Source organism: Neofelis nebulosa, chromosome 7 (genome assembly GCF_028018385.1).
Source record: "Neofelis nebulosa isolate mNeoNeb1 chromosome 7, mNeoNeb1.pri, whole genome shotgun sequence".
Lineage (NCBI taxonomy): Eukaryota > Metazoa > Chordata > Mammalia > Carnivora > Felidae > Neofelis > Neofelis nebulosa.
Window position 1 is genome coordinate 126,966,290 of NC_080788.1, and position 14,842 is coordinate 126,981,131.

The 14,842-nt window shown below is 40.5% G+C and overlaps 1 long non-coding RNA gene across 2 annotated transcripts in view; it reads left to right on the forward strand.

The window, feature by feature from the left end:
• Nucleotides 1-14,842, forward strand: part of LOC131517593 (uncharacterized) — a 115,360-nt gene that overhangs the window by 43,218 nt on the left and 57,300 nt on the right. Inside the window, exon 3 of one of the 2 annotated variants that reach the window (XR_009264668.1) lies at nucleotides 5,607-5,682. The exons of the other annotated variant lie outside the window; for it this stretch is intronic. This is a non-coding gene — a long non-coding RNA (uncharacterized LOC131517593). Of the gene's footprint in view, nucleotides 1-5,606; nucleotides 5,683-14,842 lie in introns of those variants that run through there. 2 annotated transcript variants of the gene reach the window in all.

Consider the following 14,842-nt stretch of genomic DNA (forward strand, 5'->3'; position numbering starts at 1 on the left):
ACAGGAGAACAGAACAAAGATACTTTATGAAAAAGAGACATGATCTCATAGAAGAGGGATGTTTATTTACCCCAGCCCTGGAGAAGTTCATTCTAAGGGCACAATTCTAAAAGCCAAGGAGACAAACACCTGTGGGGGAGCTGGGTGCTTAAAGTAAGTTAAGACTAAAGAATGGTCGTTGCCTCGGGGCCCTAAAATCTAAAGGAACTAGCACAGATTTAAAGACAAACTCTCAAAGTTACCTTTTCCTCCCCACTGACTTTAATTTTTTATTTTTGCTGTTTTTCCTGAAGTCTTTTTTATATTTGGAGAGGAGAAGAATGTCCTTGGGGAGTCAGGAGAATTGGGTTAAAATTAGGAACTGTGGACATCAGGTGTAAGCAGTGAATTTCAGAGAGAGTCACAGTGGAAGAAGGTGGGTATGGAGTCAGGGGTTAGACTTTGCTCACCGCCAGGTCCATTTTCCCCAGAATCTACCTTTCTCTTACCTTGTACCTGTTTTCTCCTCCTCCTAAGGCTGAGGCATGTCCATTGGTTTACTCTTTTACATGCTGAGCTAAAGATTCCTTAAACAAGGTTGCCTCCCAGCTCTTGAAGAAACAGTCTGTTGTTAGGCTCAACACATAGTAGGTGCTCAGATATTCACTAAAGTAATAAGTTAATAAGTTTCAGGCTTAACACAAACAGAGTAACTGAGGCTCAGAGACATACTCATTCACTGTACAAGGTTGTATCCTAGCCAGGAGCAGAACTTCAGGTCTGGTTGAGGTCAGGGAAAATGCACATAAAAATAGTGAATTGTGGATGCAAGGTATTGTCAGTGTTCACATGATGAGTACAGGGTGTTAGCCATCAACTCACAGGAGGGCAGTGTGGGCTGAAGCCACCAGTAAGACTTCCTGGAAAAGGCGGGGCTCGGGTCAAAAGAGAATCAGTGAGGAGGCAGGAGGAAAAGCAGGCGGGAGGTAAGCTTTGAGCCAAGGCTAAGGGGCAGTAATGTTTGTGAATTCTTTAGTTCACATAATACCTGGAGTATTGGTGTACCTGGTAGACTGGTTTGGCTAAAGAAGTCTGAGTGGAGGCACTGTGGCAGATGAGGCTGCAGATATCAGCAGATGCCAGGCTGGGAAGTGCTGGCCCTCTTTGTCATTTGCATCGTCCTGGTTCTTGATTCCCAGGATGAAGTGGACCCTTGGGTACATGCACTGCTCATATGCCCCCTTCAGGGCTAGGCACACATTCTCCCAGCTGCCAAGAATGTTGCCAGCTGAGAGCCCATAGTTGAGTTTCTCCCCCAAAATGAACTGCCTCATTCACTGTCATGACTAGTTGATGTGGGGGTACAAAGGCCCCGTCCCCTTGCCCCAAAGGTGGGTCAACTCTTAAGAGCCATCCCAACTTCAGAGCTCCTGTGTGACATGCCAAGGTCTCTGCCCTCCCCCCCGCCCCCAACAATGTCTCCCTCTGCCCGTTTCTGCTTCTCACTCCCTTGCAGGTATGTTTCAGGAGAGCACTCCCTGTATGCTTTCTGCATGGAAATCTGCTGTTTCAGCATCTGTTTCCTAGGGGACCTGACTTAAGCCAGTTGAGACACAAATGTTTCTAAGAAGCAGACTCTGAGAAAATTGAGAACAATGAAAGCCCCATTGCCTATGGCACGTGGAGTCATGCTAGCCCTTGGCCTGCTGGAATTGTGCAATCATTAGAACTTGGCCAGGGGTAAGAGAGAACGCTGGTGGTTCAATAGCTCAGGCACAGGAAGGGTTTGGGGAAAGCGGTAATGATAAGGTCTTGTATTTGAATAGCTCTTGCTGGGGGGCTATTGATGCCCTGGTGAAAGACTGAGGATGATCAATGACCAGTTTAAGTCACTGACTAGTGAAGGCTCGATGTCCTCCTTAGTAGGTATAAATATTCTTTTTTTTTATGTTTATTTATTTTTGAGAGAGACAGACAGAGTGTGAGCAGGGGAGGCACAGAGAGAGGGAGACATAGAATCCGAAGCAGGCTCCAGGCTCTGAGCTGTCAGCACAGAGCCCAATGCAGGGCTGCAACTCATGAACTGTGAGATCATGACCTGAGCCTAAGTCAGATGCCAAACCAACTGAACCACCCAAGTGCCCCTGTAGGTATATTCTTGACTATTGCAGCCAGAGGGCAAGAAGGTTGAAGAGATGGCTCGGTATTTAATTATATGAACTGTGGATCTCCAGAGAAGGTTGAATTCACAGCCCAGCAGGTTTCCCTCACCAGGTCAAGACCCAGACCCTGAGTAGGAGGAAGGAGGACTCTGAAATTTGGGATGGAGACATCTGACCTGATGCATTCAGAATTTTTTAATCCTCAGAAACCCCTGAACCATTTGGGTCTGCAGAAGTAGCCGACTCTGCCTTGCAGTTATCTGAGGCTTGATGGGTTGAAATGTGGGACTAGGAAGGTTATAAGACTAGAAATGAGGGGAAGGGTGTGGGAGATGACAAGAAGGAAAGAGGTTTGTGTTCTGGTGGTCTAATTCTTCAATGGCTACTGGAGTAGGAGGCGATTTAATACATTGATGAATAAGGTATTGTAATAGAAATAAATATGGTTTGTCTATGTGCAGATTAGGTATAGTAAATCTCACATGTCCTCAAGATAGAATGTATTTTTCTCTTCCTATTTTCCAATTTCCATTTTCAGTTTTATGTCATGAAATAATAATAACAATTCTTGCAACAGTGATTACACTAATAAATAACATTGTGCATTAGTGCATGAGAATGAAGAATGTACATTATAAATAATAATAGTTTATTTATGATACTCTCTCTACTCACCCTTTCTATTCTCTCAGCAAGGTGCTTGGGGGATCTCAAAAAGCTACCACATACCCCTGCACACAGATATATCCAGAGTAGATATTGTTACATATGTATTTCACAAATAAGAACTCCTCCAAATGACAGTTAATAAAAAAAAATGGTAATCCTAGAATAAAAATCATTAGAGATGGTGGACATTTATTAAATTTATGTACCACTGAATCTCGGTTTTATGAATCTGAAACTTAATTTAGACATTTTTGGAATACAGATAGATAAAGATCTTAGTAAAACATTATTGACTTCAGGTAGAAAAATACACTCACATGACATTTTTTTTTCTGGTAAAGCTATGCATATCCTTTAAATTTCATTGGTTTACAGATGTTTGGATTTTTGGACCAATACATTAAAAACAACAACAACAACATTTTGAAGACCAACATTGGCTGCAATCTATTTTGTGAATTAAGTTTATTTGGGAAAAAAAAAAAAGAGTCAGTGTTGTTTTAATACCATTATTCCATAAAAAAGAATGAAGATTTAACAGTAAAAAGGTAGGAAGAATATAATCTCACAATAAAGGCCTTTAAATTTATCCAATGAATAAAAGAATTAGCTTCATAAAAAACTCCTGGTTATTTTATTTATCTCATTTTGCTGGGAATCAGTGAAAAGTTTTGTCAAGGCAGGTATGAATGCTATGCATGGACAGAAGTTTAGGAATCACTAGTATAGTACATTTCTCTTTTTTTCCCTCCAATGTTTTATTTAAATTCTAGGTAGTTAATATACAGTACAGTATTCGTTTCAGGAGTAGAATTCAGTGATTCCTCACTTATGTATAACACCCAGTGCTCATCACAAGGGCCCTCCTTAGTATCCTTAACCCATCACCCATCAGCCCATTCCCCCCCCCCACCTCCCTCCATCAACCCTGTTTGTTCTCTATCATTAAGAGTCTCTTCTACTTTGCCTCCCTCCCTCTCTGTCTTTTTTTTCTTCCCTTTCCCTATGTTCATCTGTTTTGTTTCCTAATTTCTGCATATGAGTGAGATCATATGGTAGGAATCACCAGTAGAATACATTTCCATGAATTAGTCATAGGAACGTTTTAGTTACCTCGGCTGGTGAGATGGAGAAAGCATATCACAGGATGATTTGAAGTTGCTTGTTCTGGGGCCGCTGTTCTCATACTTTAGCATCAGAATTCCCTGAAAAGCATCTTCAAATACATGTTGCTGCCCCAGCCTCAGAGTTTCTGAATCCATGGCTGAGAGACAGAAATCTGTACTTCTACCAAGTTGCCAGGCGGTGTTCATGCTGCTGGTCAGGAGCTCACACATTGAGAACCAATATTCTAGGTTATTAAAATGTATTTTCTTTCTTTTTCTTTTTAGAGGGAGAGAGAGAGAGAGAGAGAGAGAGAGAGAGAGAGAGAGAGAATCTTAAGCAGGCTCCGCACTCAGCACAGAGCCTGATGTGGGGCTTGATCCCACGACCCTGAGATCATGACTTGAGCCAAAATCAAGAGTCGGACACTCAACTGACTTATCCACCCAGGTGCCCCTAAAATGTATTTTCTGTTTTTAAGGAATGTTATATTAAGTTGACAGTCTTCCTTCCTTGTATTACTTAGAAAGTAGATTCAGACAGCAAGTTCTAGTTCATAGAATAGAAAATGCAAATATCTCGGCCAAGTGTTCCATGGCCCAGATGCCTCTATCACCTTGTCTTTTGGGTGAATGAAGGCTGACACATCTTTGTAGAACCTTTTAAAAATAATCATCTCCTCTTTCCTTAACTAGCCAAGTGGACTCTATCTCCCTCCCTCCCCCTTCTATTTCTGTCTCCCTTTTTCTTTCTTCTTCTTTCCTTATCTCCTTCCCTTTTCCCTTCCTTTCTTTCTTTTATAGATATCCCCATTAGATTCTGGGCTTGTGGAAAAGAAGTGCCTTAACTCATTTGCCTTTGAATCCTGGAATCTAGCTGCATGCCTGCTGTTGATCTTGTCCATTTGTTTGGTGTAGCATGGCAATAACCAAATCAATGAACTGAGTAATCAACTAGTGGATTTTCTCTCCATAGATTGTCTGGATTATTCTAGCGAAACACTTTGTTTCCTCCCCCTCGGCGCCTTCCCGCTATAATCTGTGGCATGGTATTATTTTCCTTAGATCATGTGGACAGCTATTTAAACTGCCCACTTTAAGTGTCTGCTGTGGGGTGCACTGTACCAGCCTATAAGTCAAATATTGGAGCAAATGCATAGACGTCTCATATTTGTCAATTACTAGCCTAACTAGCCTTCCTGGATTAGAATCATGTTCAGTATATCCCTGGCAAAAGTTTGTGTACTATTCCTGTTAGCTTTGGGGGACATCAGAGTGTGGTGCTTTAGATATCCAAATTTCAAAACCCTTCAAGGTCCTTTTGCATGTCAGACATATATGGAGTATTAAATAGGCTTTGGGTATTTTTCGAGATTCTAAAGGTAGGAATGGAAAGCTGGAGCAGTCTGGAGCATCTGAGTATTCCCGTGGCCCAATGCCCCTTTTCTCCATTTCCTATACACTGTATTGTTTTTGAAATCAGGGGACAACATAATGGGATATCAAAAAACTGACAGGTACAAATACACAACCAAATGCAGAACCTTTGATTTCATGGATTTGTTTTCACCATTCTGGCCTAGTTTTTAAGACCCAAGACTCGTGATTGTGTGACCCAATATACAAGAAAAAGCTGAATAACTGTGGAAAAAAATAGGTTTGTAATTTGTATTACATTTATCACTGTTTCCAGGTCCATAAAGACAGAGATGAGAAAGCAAAATACATTCAGGATATAGACTTGGCCCAAGGAGCAGAAAGATACTCAGGTAACAGAATGGGATAGAATAGATAAAAGGGGTTGGGTTAACAAAATATTTAAGGTATTTCCTCTAGCTAACATAAAATATAACTTTTCTCTCTCTATCATATGTTAACTAAGTGAAATAAAGAACATCTTAAAATTAATTTTTGTCGGGCGCCTGGGTGGCTCAGTCTGACTTAGGCTCAGGTCATGATCTTGTGGTTTGGGAGTTTGAGCCCTGCGTCAGGCTCTGTGCTGACAGCTTGGGGCCTGGAACCTGCTTCGGAATCTGTCTCCCTCTCCCTCAGCACCTCCCCCACTCATGCACTCATTCGCTCTCTGTCTCTCTCTCTCTCCCAAAAAAATAAACATTAAATTTAAAAAAAAATAAAATTAATTTTTGTCCCAAAATGCTATTTTCCATAATACCTCATGAACAAGAGTTACTCATTATTTCTTACACATTTTTAGATTGCTTGCACTCTTTCATTTAAGAAATGTAGACTGTCTTGTCCCCAGAACTACACAGTTAATGAACATTTGTTTCGAGTGCTTTGTTACATTTCACTCAAAAGGTCTAGGAAGTGCCACTTACTATTAGAAGCAACAATTTTTATTTTGTTTGCAGACAATTCAATTATGGAAAATACCCAGAAAGAAGTTGCGAAAAGAATATCATTAGACAACCAAGTAGCTTTCCTCTCTTCTGTATGCTAGGAAGAGGGATCAGCTTGCTGATAATTGACTAGAATTGGGTTGTTCCTGGAGCAAGCATCTTATTGAGATTGTAGGAGATACTAAGCAATACACAGCAAGCCCGCTTATAAGAAAACCTAGGATGTTCAGGGGGGTGAGAGTTGGGGAGGAGCAGATTTATCGCTGACCTTACTTGAAACGGAAAGACTCTTCCATGTTTAAGGCAGGAGCAGCTCTGCCAAATAATACCCTGTTCCCCCTTTTATTCTTCTGGCCCAAAGTGAATTTGCTCCTCCTTGAGTCTTAGAGCATTTTTCTGTCTGCCGTTTTCTTGTCAAGTAAGGAGACACGGGTTCACATCAGCCTAGCAGGAAGAGAGGCAAAACTGGGGCCATGTTTGCTAGGAGTCAGGGCCACTGTGTGTTAGTTTCACATACAGGTGTTGCCTCCCTTCAGTGATCTTAGAAGCGTAACCAGCAATTGGATAGGCAGTCTTTGGCAGGTCTGGCCGGCTTCCCTCTCTCTTCCTCCTCCCCCACTGTGGGTGCTCAGTGTGTGCCTACCCTATACAATGCTTCTAGCCAGAGTGTGGTGTAGTCCCAAGATTAGGGTTTGGGTTTAGGAAGATGGCAAAGGCTCATTTGGCCTTCTGCCAGAACACATGATTCTATCAGGTTATCAACCAACCTTTCACAGGAAATTAAATCACACGTATTTCCAGGAAGTTAAAAATAGCAGAGTTCTTTAATTCCTATTTGTCCTTTTCCCTTGTATCAGGGATCTCACAGTGTGGAAGGGAGGTAGGCTATGGCAGGATTTGGGCATTCCTAGGTGTCTCTGTCAGTAGCATCTCAAACCTCATCAAAACCCTCATAAAATTTTTTTAACTTTTCATTGTATTGTAGATGTCTTTTATTCATTTAACAAGCTTTTGTTGAGGATCCATTAGGTTTTGTATACTAGATTCAGCTAGATTATAAATTCCCAGAAGGTCAAGTGGCTGCATTTTATCTATCTATCTATCTGTCTGTCTGTCTATCTATCTATCTATCTAATGTTTATTTGTGTATTTTGAGAGAGAGAGAGAGAGAAAGCGAGCAGGAGAGGAACAGAGACAGAGGGAGAGAGAGAATCCCAAGCAGGCTCTGCAGTGTCAGCGGAGAGCTGAACATGGGGCTTGATCCCACAAACTGAGAACATGACCTGAGCAGAAACCAAGAGTCAGAAGCTCAATCAGCTCAGCCACCCAGGTGCCCCTCAAGTGGCCGCATTTTAAATCTCTTTGAACCTCTCATCTTTTTTTCCCTTATTTTAGAATCTAGCAAGTGCTCTCTGTACTTTGTAGGCACACATTAATTATTTCCAATTAAACGAAACACTGAATAAACTTCCAGATTCCTGAGATCTGAGACCAGAAGAAACATATTAGGCAGAAGAAGGGGAAACAGCAATGGCTGAGTAGTGCATGCCAGTGATTTTGCTGGATATATTATCCAACAGGGATAGAGAACCAGGGTCTAGTCTAGTGATCGGGAAAGAGAGTGTTAGGGCCTTCTATGGAGATAATTCATGAAGGAGAGCAATCTGAGGCCACACCAAGTATTTGTTCCTGGAATGACAGTCCACACGAATGCCCATTTTGACAGCCAGACACAAGATGAAAGATAGAGTATGGGGGACTCCAGGGACTACAGAAAGGCTATAGTGGGAAGGCTCAGGGAGGGTTGCATGTGAAGCTTGAAAGGGAAGAAAGAAAGCGCAGGTTGTGTGGAACAAGTCTCCTGTTTTCTAATTCTCACTGTGCCCTGATGAAAGCCACTGTTGGACATATAGGAGTTCTTATTCTCTTCATGGTCTGGGTCTAGAGAGGCCCAAGATACATCTAAGGCTGCTAGTGTGTCAAAAACTAGAGAAATGCCAGAAAAGTATATAAAAATGTAGATTTTTTTAAAACCTTAATATATATGTATATTTATGTGTGCATTTAAACACATGTATATACACAGATTTTATTTGAAGACTGTGTAAAAAGCAGATGAATGAATAAAGAAGATGTGATTTATACATATAATGGAATACTACTCGGTAATCAAAAAGAATGAAATCTTGCCATTTGCAACAATGTGGATGGAACTAGAGTGTATTATGCTAAGTGAAATAAGTCAGTCAGAGAAAGATAAATATCATATGATTTCACTCATAAGTGGAATTTAAGAAACAAAACAAATGAACATAAGAGAAGGAAAAATAAGATAAAAAGAGAGAGGGAGGAAAACCATTAGAGATTCTTAAATACAGAGAACAAACTGAGGGGTAGTGGGGGGGTGTGGGTGGGAGGAAGGGTTAAATGAGTGATGGGCATTAAGGAGGACACTTGTTGGGATGAGTACTGGGTGTTATATGTAAGTGATGAATCTTTGGGTTCTACTCTTGAAACCGATACTACACTGTATGTTCACTAACTTGAATTTAGGTAAATAAATTTAAAATTAAAAAAAATCTAAACATGAGACTGTTATAATCATGGGTCAAGTGTTCCTCATGCTCACTCTGTAATAGCCCTCACCCTCATACAATAGATAGGGAAACTGAGGCTCAGAAAGAATGAGTGATTTGAAGGTCATACTAGCAAGTGGTGGAGACAGGATTGAAATCTGTATCCCTTGGTGGCTAAAGCTTTCTTCTTCTTCTCCTTCTTCCTCTTCTTCCTCTTCCTCCTCTTCTTCTGCTTCTTCTTCTTTTTTTAACTGTACCATTACTGTTAGAGCAGGCATAGGGATCAGAGGGCGAGGGCTGTGTTGCAGGTCAGGGCATCCAGAATACCTGATATATATACCTACTGTTTGATCCTTGTTTGCAGAGCCCAGGGAATGGGGGCTGTCCCCCACCAACCCTGTAACCCCACTGGTTGTGCCCCTCTTTGCAGATCAGATGAGAAAAGTGTTTACTAATCTTGTGGAGTTTGATTCTATCTATAAGAAACTGTCACTGCCCCGAAGCAAAACAAAATGGTTTAAAGGACCACATCAATGTCCTTAATGACTTGATAATTAAGACAACACTACATAAGCACAGTTTAAATGTAAACAAATTACTTGGAAAGGAAAAAATATGCAAACTCTTTCAAATGATACACTATTTGTTTAATTAGAACAGGATCTTTTTTGTCCTTTTTTAAGGCCACTGACAATAGAGTCCTAAATGAATTGATGAAAAACAATAGTAATTAAAGACATCTTCTCTGATAATAGCCCAGGAAAAAAACTTCAGCATGAGTTGTAAAGTCAAATCATACTTGGCATGGGCCCTATAAAGAGGGGCTGTGAAAATGTTTGAGTTGTTCTCCTAGTTTGGGCCCCCTGAAGCAGAGGCGAGGAAGACACTGGGGCAGGGGGTTCATTTGTAGGTGCCTCCAGGAGACATGAGTAAGGTAAGCTGGAAAAGGACAAGAGTCAATAAAATGAATAAGCTTTTGCTGTGGGCAACTGGGGCTCAGCTCTGTTTGGGGGCCCTCTGAGAGGCCTTGTAGAACACACTTCAAAGCTGAAAATGAAAACATTAGTTTTTTTAAAAAAAGATATATGCACCCCTGTTTATTGCAGCATTATTTACAGTAGCCAAGATATGGAAGAAACCCAAGTATCCATTGATAGATGAATGGACAATAAAGACATATACATATACACAATGGAATATCATTTAGCTATAAAAGAAGAAAGAAATCTTGCCATTTGTGATAACATAGATGGACCTAGAAGGTATTATGCTGAGTGAAATGAGTCAGATAAAGACAAATATCAATCTATTTCACTTATATGTGGACTCTAAAAAACAAATAAAAAACCAAATAGATCCTTAAATACAGAGAAAAAATTGGTGGTTGTCAAAGGGTAGGTGGAGATTAAGAGGTACAAACTCCCAGTTACAAAATAAATAAGTCATGGAGATTAAAAGTACAGCAGAGGGAATATAGTCAATAATATTGCAATAATGTTGTATGGTGACAGATAGCGACAACATTTACTGTGGTGAGCATTGACTAATGTGTAGAATTGTCAAACCACTATGTTGTACACCTGAAACTAATATAACATTGTATATCAACTATACTTCAATAGTAAATTAAAAAAAATTGTCCTGCCGAAGGCCTGCTGAAGATGGGGCATTTATTCATCCTGTATTGATTGGAAGTTGCTCCTGGGAGCATTAAATCGTGGGCTGCCCTGAGCAAGTTCCTAAGGCACTAGTAAAGGCCTTCAGGCAGAGAAGCAGAGAGATTCTGCCTTACGGAGGGCATGGGGAAGCTGTTGGCATGCATGTAATGGTCCTCGAGGCTGCTGGTGAACTCAGAAATGGGCCAGTGGCACATGGGCGGGGCACCACAGCACCTGTTACAGATAGGCGCTTGTAAGGTATCATCCTTCTAGACCAGCTCAGTACAATAGAAATATCATGTCAGCCACAGGTATGAGTCACGTACGTAACTTTACACTTTCTAGTAGCTACGTTAAAAAAAATAAACAGGTGAGCTTAACTTTAATAATATGTTTTACTTGATTTCCTATGTCCAAAATATTATTGTTCCAACATGTATTCAACATAAAAGTTATGAATGAGATATCTTAACATTCTTTTTTTCTTACAAAGTCTTTGAAATCTAGTATGCATTTAATACTTACAGTGCATGTCAGTTTGGACCAGCCACATTTTATCAACGTTTTTTTTTTTTTTTTTTTTTTTTTTTTTTTTTTATTTATTTTTGGGACAGAGAGAGACAGAGCATGAACGGGGGAGGGGCAGAGAGAGAGGGAGACACAGAATCGGAAACAGGCTCCAGGCTCCGAGCCATCAGCCCAGAGCCTGACGCGGGGCTCGAACTCACGGACTGTGAGATCGTGACCTGGCTGAAGTCGGACGCTTAACCGACTGCGCCACCCAGGCGCCCCTGGACCAGCCACATTTTAAGTGCTCAACAGCCACATGTGGCTCATGGCTACTGTACCTGGACATGGAGTTTTGGATGAATGTAAGAAGGATACTCATTTGGGACATCTGGGTGGTTCAGTCCTCTAAGTGTCTAACTCTTGGTTTCAGCCTAAATCACGATCTCACGGTTGTGGGATTGAGCTCCACTTCAGCGCAGAGCGTGCTTGGGATCCTCCCTCTCTCTCTCTCTCTCTCTCTGCCCCACCCCCTCTGCCCTCTGCCATTCATGATCTTGTGCTCTTTCTCTCTTTCAAATAATAAATAAATAAACTTTAAAAAAAAAAGGGAAGCACTCATTTAGGAATAGTGTAAAGCAAAAATCTGTGATTTCCTTCAAAATAACACATAAGTCATACATATTTTAGGTTTCTCTTCTCTTATTTTGTGAACATTATTAAGTGATATCCCTTTATGATTTATAGAGATTCTTTTCAGGAGCTTTCTCTCTCCTTTTGATTCCAGATTCCCTTCTTCTGGTTTATGTGGAAGACGGTCATGATAAATTTCTCTTGAGAACACTCATTGAGAGGGCCTCCAGGCCTTTCCCATCATCATTGCTGATGGAGCCCATGACCAACACTTACCATGGAGGTGTGGGGGAGCAATGGGAAGGTAGGAACACCATTTGGCCTGGCCTCTCAAAGGTTGGTATTGGCAAATGAGGTTCTACCTACAGTTAGTGCATCAAGAAAGCCCATTTGTTAGAAATGCATGATATATACATTGCAACAATACGACATTTCTTGAAACTGCCTTTTTTTTTTTTTTGCATTTCTTCCTTTTAAAACATCTAGGAACCCTAAAAACTGGTCTAGGCCTCTCTGTATAGGTGAGAGGAGTAACAGATAGTCTTTACTGACTAACTTTTCATTTCCAACCTCTTTCTCCCTTTTCTGTCTCTGTTAGAAAGGCTGTTAAAACAAAAACAAAAAAACAAAGAAAAATGGATTTTCTGGTCTGCCTTGAAGTCAGCAGGGGCCATATGATAGTGTTGGCCAATGAGATATAAGCCAAAATCTGCTGTCTCTTCTTTTCCTTCTTCCTTATTCCTCTCTGGAACTCAAACATGATGGCTGGCAATGTGGCAGCCACTGGCAATCAGGAGGCAACTGGCATGAGAATGAAGGCTAACATGGTAAGGATGGCAGAGAAAGAGAGGATTCAGTATCTGGTAGCAATTTTGGGCTACTTTGCCAGCACTGAAAGTACTTACAGACTTCTTGCTAGGTGAGACAAGTACCTTATACGTTTAAGCTGCTATTAATTAGATTTTCTTGTACTCACAGAAAAATGACTTTCTATCTGATATAGAGATTTTGCCAAAACCACCACTGAAACAAATTCCATATGTATTTGCTCCCTCACTACCTCCTACAAGTGGCTAATTAAGCAGTCATCCCAAAACACAGTTAAAACAACCATATACACAAAATGCTGCAAGTCTGAAGTTATCAGTTCTCCAGAGACCTAATTAGATATATCTTTGAAAAGGTGTAGACTGATCAAAGCATTTACCTTTGTGTTCCAGCCCCAAAACCCCTTATTTAAAATGACTGTAATTTTTCATTTGAATCGCCACTCTCTTCATTAAAGGGGAAAGGGGAAATCGCTTATGATTACTCATTTTTGGGTCTTCAGATCTTACTTTGAGTCTGGTATACAGAAGGCAACCAGCAAATGTTTATCATATTGATAAATTGTGATAACACCTTGCAAGGAAAAATAACTTGCCATTTAGGGGTTGTTCTTTTTTGTCCCTTTATGAGAAGACTCCTCAGACTTTATTAGGCTGCCCCAGTCCATGGACAATACTGACTCAGGCTGTTGCTATCCTAAAGATGCCTTCTAGAAGTTGTCTAAGATCTCCCAGTGGTGTGGAAGAGATAAAAAGAATAGGTAACTCAAATTAGGGAGTTGTTTTTCTCAGAAGACTTTCCCTCTTACAGTAACTGGCCAGCACTTCTAATAACTGTAAGTGAGGAGTTGTTTGTTTCCAGATTATCCCTTCTTTCTTAGCTATGTAACTCCAAATGAGTAATTTGTAGAATCATGTGGAAGTTTTCTCCTCTCTCCATGTGGGTGAATCTCAGGGCATCTTCTGTAGGAGTTTGAAAGCCTCTGAGTTTGGATTTGGCATCCTAAACAGAAGGATCAAAATCCAGCCTTAACACCTTTTTGACTATAACCACCTTCTATCTGTAGTGTTAAAATAAAGCTTTACTGTCGGCTCACCCAAATTCTCTGTGGTGTCTCTGAGGACAAAGCCCTGAAGGCTTCTGCCTTTATCTTTTACCTCTCAGGCCATCAAATGATGGTTGAGCTTTCACAACAAACTTAAGGTTGGACCAGACATGCTAGCTGTCTGACCTTGGATAAGTTACTTAACTTCTCTGAATATCAGTTTCCTCATTTTTAAAATGGGAATTGTAGTAGTATAGATCTCATCAGGTTGTTGTGATGGTTCTATGAGATAATACATATATAATGCTTAGCACATTGCCTTGCATATCCTAAACCCTCAATAAATGTTACTTGTTATTCATAAAATTAACATTGTTAAATTGTCAAAATGAATAATTAATATTTACTAATAAAATAATATTTACAATGGTCTGACAAGGCTTTATTTTAGATTAAGGTGAATAGTGCAGATTTATCTTCAAGGGGACATGGCCTACACATTCTATTTTAAGCAAATAATTGAAATGACTTAAAGAGTCTCTTTGGTTTTCTTGTTGTATCTACTGGATAGCCTGTTTGGAAACTGTGTCTAAGAACCAGAGTGTTAACCTAAAAAAGGGATTAAAAGCCTTCTCTCCAAGCTATCCTAGAAAATAATGGGAAGTAAATAATTCATATTCAACTCCACCTGGATGAGAACACCATTTAAGGTCAGTGTTAGAACATCTCTCTTTTCCAGAACTTTTTGATCATGACTTCATAGCTATGGTGAGATTCTTCTTCTTCTTCTTTTTTTTTTTAAATGTTTATTTACTTATTTTGAGACAGAGAGAGAGAGAGAGAGAGAGAGAGAGAGAGAGAGAGAGAGAGAATGAGCAGGGAGAGGTGCAGAGATAGAGGAGAGAGAGGATCCCAAGGAGGCTCTGTGCTGTCAGTGCAGAGCCTGATGCGGGGCTCCATCTCACCAACTGTGTGATCATGACCTGAGCCCAAATCAAGAGTTAGATGCTTAACTGACTGAGCCACCCAGAATTAAGATTCTTTAAAAAAATTTTTTTTAATGTTTATTTACTTTTGAGAGAGAGAGACAGAGTGTGAGTGGGGAGGGGCAGATAAAGCCGGAGACACAGAATCTGAAGCAAGCTGCAGGCTCTGAGCTGTCAGCACAGAGCCTGACATGGGGCTCGAACCCACAAGCCATGAAATCATGACCTGAACTGAAGTCCGATGCTTAATCAATTTAGCCATACAGGTGCCCCAGAATTGAAATTCGTAATATTCAAGAAAACCCCATTTGTATCTAGTTGTAACCCAGGTTGGTC